Source organism: Euphorbia lathyris, chromosome 2, assembly GCF_963576675.1.
Source record: "Euphorbia lathyris chromosome 2, ddEupLath1.1, whole genome shotgun sequence".
NCBI classification, from domain to species: domain Eukaryota; kingdom Viridiplantae; phylum Streptophyta; class Magnoliopsida; order Malpighiales; family Euphorbiaceae; genus Euphorbia; species Euphorbia lathyris.
In genome coordinates this window covers 129,499,423-129,507,828 of record NC_088911.1, presented here as the reverse complement: position 1 = coordinate 129,507,828, position 8,406 = coordinate 129,499,423, and the positions used below count along the sequence as shown (strand labels likewise).

The 8,406-nt window shown below is 39.4% G+C and overlaps 1 long non-coding RNA gene across 1 annotated transcript; it reads left to right on the top strand.

The window, feature by feature from the left end:
• The first annotated feature begins 6,449 nt into the window (after positions 1 to 6,449).
• Positions 6,450 to 7,744, top strand: LOC136219934 (uncharacterized). The gene is made up of 2 exons (XR_010684334.1): positions 6,450 to 6,769; positions 7,080 to 7,744. It is a non-coding gene; the product is annotated as an uncharacterized lncRNA (long non-coding RNA).
• The last annotated feature ends 662 nt before the right edge of the window (positions 7,745 to 8,406 follow it).

Genomic DNA, 8,406 nt, shown 5'->3' with positions numbered 1-8,406 from the left:
CTCGACCTCATACTGGTGTCGCGAGAGGAGAATGAAGAGACGGATGCTATCGCCGCTCTTGTAGCAGGCGAACAGTCCAATGACCCGCACACCCTCATCGGGATTGCCGGGGCCCCATCCATTCACGTAGAAAGCTCGCTACAGATCGATTCAGAGGACGCCGCGGCTGGGGGATGGAGAAGTCCAATTATCAGATATCTTCAGGATGGAGCACTCCTCGCAGATCGGACACAGGCGTCCCTTGTGGTTCGGCGTTCTTGGCGTTATGCATTGCATAGTGGCTTACTTTATCGGAAATCCGCCACGCATCCCTGGTTGCACTGTATATCCGAGGAGGAGGGGGATCACTGTCTTAAGGAAATTCACCAGGGCGTCTGTAGCTCGCATCAGGGCATCCGGACAATTACGAAGAAGGCCTGGCTCCAGGGGCTCTACTGGCAGACCATGGATTCCGATGCGATACGTCTAGTTCGCAGTTGTCAGGCATGTCAGCTACACACCAACACTCATCACGCCCCTGCGGCTCCATTCAAAGGCATTATCACACCTTGGCCATTCGCAGTGTGGGGCATCGACCTACTCGGCCCTTTCCCGATGGCTTTAGCACAAAAGAGTTTCGTTGTAGTGGCAGTCGATCACTTTACCAAATGGATCGAGGCTGAAGCAATTGCCAAGATAACGGCTGATAACGTAATCGGTTTCCTCAAGCGAACAATCATATACTGATTCGGGGTCCCTCACTCCTTCATCACTGATAATGGGAGGCAATTTGACTGTAGTCAATTCCGCGAGTTTTGTGCGGAATGGGGCATCAAAGGGCGGTACACCTCGATGGCGCACCCTCAGAGCAACGGCCTCACTGAGGTAAGCAATCGAACACTCCTGCGAGGAATTAAAACGCGCTTATCCGACCAAGGCAGGGCATGGCCAGACCACATTGCGGCAATATTATGGTCATACCGTACTACCCCTCACTCGGGTACAGGACACACCCCCTTTTTCATCGCTTACGGGGCAGAAGCAATGGCACCGTCTGAGGTCATCCTTCGCTCCCCTCGACAGACCAGTTTCGAAGAAATCGACAACAGCACGGAGCTCGCGGAGCTCGCGGAAGCTAGTGACCGACTAGAAGAGGAGCGCCTTAATGCTCTATTGCACATCACGGCCCATAAACAGAACATAGCGCGTTATCACGATAGGAGAGTTCGCCCCCGCACTTTTCAAGTCGGAGACCTTGTGCTTAGAGACGCCGCAGCTGCACAGTCCCCATTGGCTCAAGGCAAGCTCGGCCAATCATGGGAAGGACCATACAAGATCGACACTGTCCTCCATAATAGAGCTTACAAGATCGCCTCTTTAGACGGCTTGGTCTACGACAATAGCTGGAATATCCAGACATTGAAGAAGTATTATCAATAGCTTGTAAAGAAAATCATCAATAAAGGGTTCTCGTTCTCTGTTTTCCTTTTTTGTTAAAAAATCCCATCTTGATGACAACCGGAAGCGAGCTACCTGATTCGGTCCTCGCAGCAAAAGAGCATCTATACGCTATCCAACGGGATTATCGAGCATCTCGATCGCCTTCGTAATCGACCAACAATCCCATATTGTTATCGATTGCTCAAAAGTGGGCACAACAATGCGTTTTCCGCTACAAGAGCATTTATACGCTATCCAACGGGCTTATCGAGCATCTCGATCGCTTTCGTAATCGACCAACAATCCCATATTGTTATCGATTGCTCAAAAGCGGGCACAACAATGCGTTTTTCGCTACAAGAGCATATATACGCTATCCAACAAGCTTATCGAGCATCTCGATCGCTTTCATAATCGACCAACAATCCTATATTGTTATCGATTGCTCAAAAGCGGGCACAACAATGCGTTTTCCGCTACAGGAGCATCTATACGCTATCCAACGGGCTTATCGAGCATCTCGATCGCCTTCGTAATCGACCAACAATCCCATATTGTTATCGATTGCTCAAAAGCGGGCACAACAATGCGTTTTCCGCTACAAGAGCATCTATATGCTATCCAAAGGGCTTATCGAGCATTTCGATCGCCTTCGTAATCGACCAACAATCCCATATTGTTATCGATTGCTCAAAAGCAGGCACAACGATGCATTTTTCGCTACAAGAGCATTTATATGCTACCCAAAGGCCTATCGAGCATCTCGATCGCCTTCGAACTAGCCTATCAATCGCATATTGTTATCCATGATTTGCGGGCCGACACCGCATTGCGTTCCCCGCTATAAAAGCATCAAAATGCTATCCGCAAGGCTAGTCGAGCACCTCTGGTGGTTTCTTGGCCACCGAAACAATCTCGTGTTATAACCACATTATCATGAATAAGTACTTCGATTCATGCTCCGTTAAGCAGTGCTAGACAAACATATTAAACGCTCACTAAGGAAGAAATTTCAGGGTATACACCAACAAGCAAAACTGCATAGACTTATATTTTATAACAAGCAAAACATTCCACAAGTTCATAACAGAAGAAAGGCCCCAACCATGGTCAAAACACAGAAAACTACAGATCACACACGTCACAATCACTCGAGAGTAGCACGAACACTGTCAGGGTTCGGGATAGCCTCTGCATCCATAAGGGCTTGATGCACTGCTCGCCAATCAATGCATTTATCGGTGTTATGCCCGTTCTGCCTATGGTATAAGCATGCTTTCCCCACATAAGTTACTCGGTGTGCCGAATCGGCCGGTATAGGCCCCAGAAATCCCTGTCTCGAGAATTCAAGAAAAACTACGCTGCGAGGTTTCAACGGATCAACGAACGTCGCCCCATGGGGACGGCTCGACGAAGCATGGTGCCTAGGACGACGGTTCTCCAGCACAAGAGGAAGGTTCATAACCCTGTCCAATTCATCGGCCAACAGCCGCCTAACCCAGGCAGGATGAGGATTTGTCATGGGCACCACTGACTCATCGGGGTTCAGGAACCCAATCCCATCTTGCGACCAGACTTTCTTCTCAGTTGAAGAAAAGGCGCTGATAACAACTTCGCATGAGTCCGTCGCGGATCCAGTATAGGGTGCGGAACTCTCATTTCCCCGTTTCGACTTCTCCGCGAATGACTCCGGTTCATCCATACAGGAGAAGCATATCGCACTTTCTTGTCCAGCTCGTGATCATCCCTTAGGGGACAATACACATAGGGATGAGGCATCGCCGATATAGCCTTCTAGACTTCGAGCACCTTAGCAGAATCCACGACATCTCGGAGTGACATCACAACGAAACTAGGAGTAAAAAAGGCAACTAGAAATATGAACGCTTGAAGTAAGAGCGCCACATGAACGAAAACCGCAAGCAAAAATCGACTCCTATTTATAGCAAAATAGGACAAGACTTGAAAAACACATCATGCAAGCTCAAATCAAATCAGAATGCAAAATGATGATCACATTAAGCTGCCAAAAGATCCACGAAGATACCAACCGTACAGAAATTATTACACCTTTGAAAAACAAAAACATTGGATAACAGTCTCAATCACTTCTTCTTGAATCGACTGCAAAACTCTACGGCTTTCGCCTGGGCCGCCTTATCGTACACATTCGGAGAAAATATAACCTCCGGAGGCACATCATACGCGGTGTTAGATAAGGTGCCGAACGGCCTCGCCCGGGCGGATCGGAGGGTGGACACCTCATGGCGACGTAAGCGGTGATTGGCACCGAAAGCAACCGATCGTGGAATCAAGCTGCTCGGCAGGACCGGAGCTCGGAGTATGGAAGAGTCGCCACCCACGAATGGGAAAATGAACACCGATCCCTTGCGGGAGACCGGTGAGGGTTCAGGAAACTTAGGTACGAGCCGAGAAGGCTAGCTCCTTTCTGGAGAAAGGCTACTAGGCACCCCGACATCACCCGATCATGAACCACCGGCCTCCTACTCAGCGTGTTAGGCGATAACGAACTAATCGCATATTTCTTTAAGTTTAAAATTCATTTGAAACCTTTTCTTTCTCGCTTTGAAAACCGTTTTGAGCATGTCATTAAAAGCCATTTTAGTAAAGAATCACCCATTTTGCATAAATTTAAAATACATAGAAGAGAGAGGGGGAGAAGAAAGAATTGATTTATTCACATTGTGATTTTATGCTTTAGACTATACACTAACTCTAAGCTAATCTCATTTCCCAAAAACGAGCTTACATGGTTCGTACCTTAATCGCCGTTGGAACGATTTAGGTACGTTTCAAAACCCCGTTAATTAACATGATATCGACTCGAATCGCCGTTGGAACGATTTGAGTGTTTGAAGACGTGAGATAAGAAGTTTTAACAAAAACGTGATTAAGCATACAAGTTCATTTATTTTTGTACAAAACCATTTAAACAAGAAAACAATTCAAAACTCTATTATTTACAAATAGAAAACGATTTTAATTACAAGAGTCGCTTAATCCGCCGTTGGAACGAATTAAGGTTTCAACACGTGATATTTTGGAAACGGTTTAAAATGACAAAAATCTTTCATTTACACTTGAAAAATATCTAGAAAAACTTTAATTTAAACAAAGAACTTGAAATCTCTTTTTATCTTTTATTTTCCCTTTTTCACTCAATTATCCTTCATTTGAACATAATGACAATAATTAATAAATTAAATCCAAATTCACCCAATCAAAACATTTTCCAAATCATATATACATATATACGAAAATAGAGTGAAAATACATATATATATATATATATATATATATATATATATATATATATATATATATATATATACATTTTTATCTAAAAATAAGAATATATCTATATATAAAAACAAGTAAAAGATACTATACGATGTAATAAAGAAAACGAAAACTACTAAATATTATACGTTTTAATTTCAAATGGTTTTAAGTAATAAAAATATGGAAGATAACTTCCACCCTAAATAATAGCTAATATAACTTTAAATGAGCCAAAACTATATATATATATACACATATAATACTTTACAAAACTAAGTCAACAATGAATTAAGTCCCAAATATGAAATAAATAGCTACATAATATATAATTAATAGTTATAGGACTCAAAAGTAATTTTTAAAAATATATTACATAGTTATATACATATATATACAAGTAGAAATATCAAAAAGTTGAGAAGAGATTGTTAAAAGAGGGATTTTCGGATTCCAGCAGATTACCGACGGAAAATCCGTCGCTAACCTGCTGTTAGTGACAGAAAAGGCAGAATATCAACAGCAGTCCCTATACTTTCCAGATTTATTTAAACACTTTAGATTAGATCTATTCTATCGTTTTGGACCTCCGAACTACCCAAATTGGATCATAGTCTATAACGGATGTCGCTACCGGATTTTTCGAGCACGAACGCCGGAAGCTAAATCGATTAATAGTTTTTCCTAATTAAAACTATTTTTTAGAGTCGCCACCAATCAGAATTAAGGCGTGATTGGACACCGGAAATGATTGAATTTCTACGGATAAGGGGGTCTGCGAAATTGAGGTTTTAGGTTCGTTTGTCGGTTACGTGTAGGGAAGAAAAACTTAATTAATCACCCTACCCCGTCCAAATATTGGTAGTAAAAGATGTGATTTTTGTGTTAACTATTTGTCTAATCAACTATTATTATATCTTTTCCTTATGATATAAGCGCATAAGTGGAGCGGCTTGATTAATCTTGTTCTGACCGATTTCATACTCCTATAACATAGACGTATGAATTAGGCCGTTTGTTTATTAATTAATTTATTTCGGGTATCGTCATACCCCTAAAACATAGACGTAAGGATTGAGCCGTTTTATTTTAATCAAATTTATTTGACCGATTTTATACCTCTATGATATAGACGTACGAATTAGGTCATTTCATTTTAATTAATTTTTATCTCTAAATCGATTTCATACCCGTAGAACATAGGCGTATGGTTTGAGCCGATTTGTTTAATTAAATTTATTTGGACCGATTTTATACCCCTACGACATAGGCGTACGAATTAAGTCGTTTCATCTTAATTAATTTTTATCTCTAAACCGATTTCATACCCCTAGAATATAGGCGTGTGGATTGAGCCGGTAATTATCGGAAGGGGTAATTAATATGCAAAACTATTAAATTGAACTACATTAATCGAATCGAAGCTTAAAGTAATAAACATTAAGCTAATAAAATTAAATCTTAACTAATGAAGAGTCTAACTAATCAATAAAATTATGTTACATCCACATAGTACAAAAAATAGTAATTTAGACAAAGATTTAAACTAAACTAATTAACAAAAGTGTATGCAGGCGCAAATGAACAAAACAAGTTGGGCTTGGAATACATACCTGGTCTGGTCCATTAATGAGGAAGGTGAAACGGGCCTTGGATTTAGCCCAGCTCTTTAAATCAGGAATTAATCTTGATCAATGGCTCATGTTAAAATTTGGATTAAAAACCCTCTTTTTAGGATTAGGATTAACCCTAATCACTTTCTAGCCTCTCCATTTCTCTTCGTCCTTTTCTTTCTCTTCTCTTCTCTCAAAAACTGAAGATCAGAGCTCCCATAGCCGCTATGGCTTCCGATGATACTTTGCCCCAGCCACCACTCTCCTTCTCACTCTTTTTTTCGATATTCGAAGATAGATCCCATGGCAGTCGCTGCCAGCTTCTCGACCTCCGCCTACTCCTGTTTGTCATTCCGATCTGCGCCTCATCACGGTGCCGTTTCCAGTTACACGGCGAGGATCCTGCTTCTCATCGTATCGTTTAAATCGTGCCAGAGGTAAGCTTCTTCCTCTAGTTTCCGTTTGGCTCGTCCGATTCTATTGGGGTTATTATCACTTGTTTCTTCCTAATTTTTTCTGGAATTTCTGTTCTTTCTCTGTTAACATTTTCGATTTTTTTGTGCTCTGTTTTCTAATTCTTAGCATAGAGTAGATAAATGGATGATTTTTGGTTTCAAAAATTGAGTTTTTATTGTGTGGAAGGTAGCCATTGAGAGGGATCAAGTTTGCTTTTGCTTCTGTATTTGCGTAGAAGCTTCCTTTTTTGCTGTGGTTTATTTTGGGATGGTATTGATTTATTTTTTACAGGAGGGTGGAGTTCAATGAGGATGTAATGGGTGCAAAAGGGAACTTCAAGAGGGAAGAAGGGTGCTCTGTTTTTTTTATAGAACTCCTCTTGAAAACCATATCTTGGTTTGAAGACAGCTTAAGAGAAAGAAAAGAGGAAAATTTAAGAATGGTAAATAGAAATTCTACTAAAAAAACCTGGCTTGGAGATAGATTAAAGATGGACATAACTCAAAACCAGAACCTGGCCTTGAGAGTCCAAACCAGAACCTGGCTTGAAAGAGGAATAAAAGAAGAAGAGGAATTAAAGATGAAGAAGAACAAAAGGTTGCATACGAAGAAAATAAAAACAGAACCAGATCTGAAAAAAATATTAAGCAGAAGAAAAGGATGAAAATGGAGGAGATAAGACAGTTTAAGAAGAAGAAAATGTGAAGAAGAGAAGAAAACAAAGATTATAAAGAAAAAAGAACCAGAACTCAAACCTTGTTGAAGAAAGACACTAAGAAAGGACGTTGAAGATGGAGAATCCCTGCTTGCCCTCCTTTATAGAGAACCAACAGAACGTATTTGAGCTTGTATTGTTTTTGAGTATTATTTGGTTGTTATATTTCAGAATTCATAATGGGTTTGTGTTTATAATTTTACTATAATTCTATTAATAAAATTAAATATTATTTTATTCATATTTAATTAAAGAAATAACATTCCTTTAATTAATAACGAACATCTTAATCAATCGAATTAATTTTTATAACATAAATATTTAATCGATTATAGGGATTATATACATAATTTCAGTTTCTTTTCGTAAATATTAGTTTATTAAGTAACTATCCATAATAAAAATATTTATGAAATAAATTGGTTAAAAAAATGGTAAAATCACAAAATATGATAATTTATCCGCGGACAAAATAAGTATCTACAACGGAGACTCCTAAAACGATGTTTTATTTTAAAACGTTATTTAGAAATATTTTCCAAAACTTATAATTACAACGTTTTTTAATCCCGAACTACCTTTGAATTGGATCACGGTTCATATTGGGATGTTCAAACGAGGTTTTTTATTTCAAAACAAAATCGAATGTTTATTTAATACGAGACAAAGATTAAATAAATACGGAAAATTAAATAAAACATGATAAATAAATAATTAACTCAATAAATAAAACTATAACATAAAAATAAATAAATAAAGAAAATAAATTAAATAAAATAAAACGAGTCTAGTCCTCGGATAATACATCAAGATCGGTATTGACAGTTGAAGTCGGTTGATTCCACGAATCGTGATTTTCCGGTGTTTTTTGTGTTTTCGGTAAAATTTTAACTTTTAGGAAAA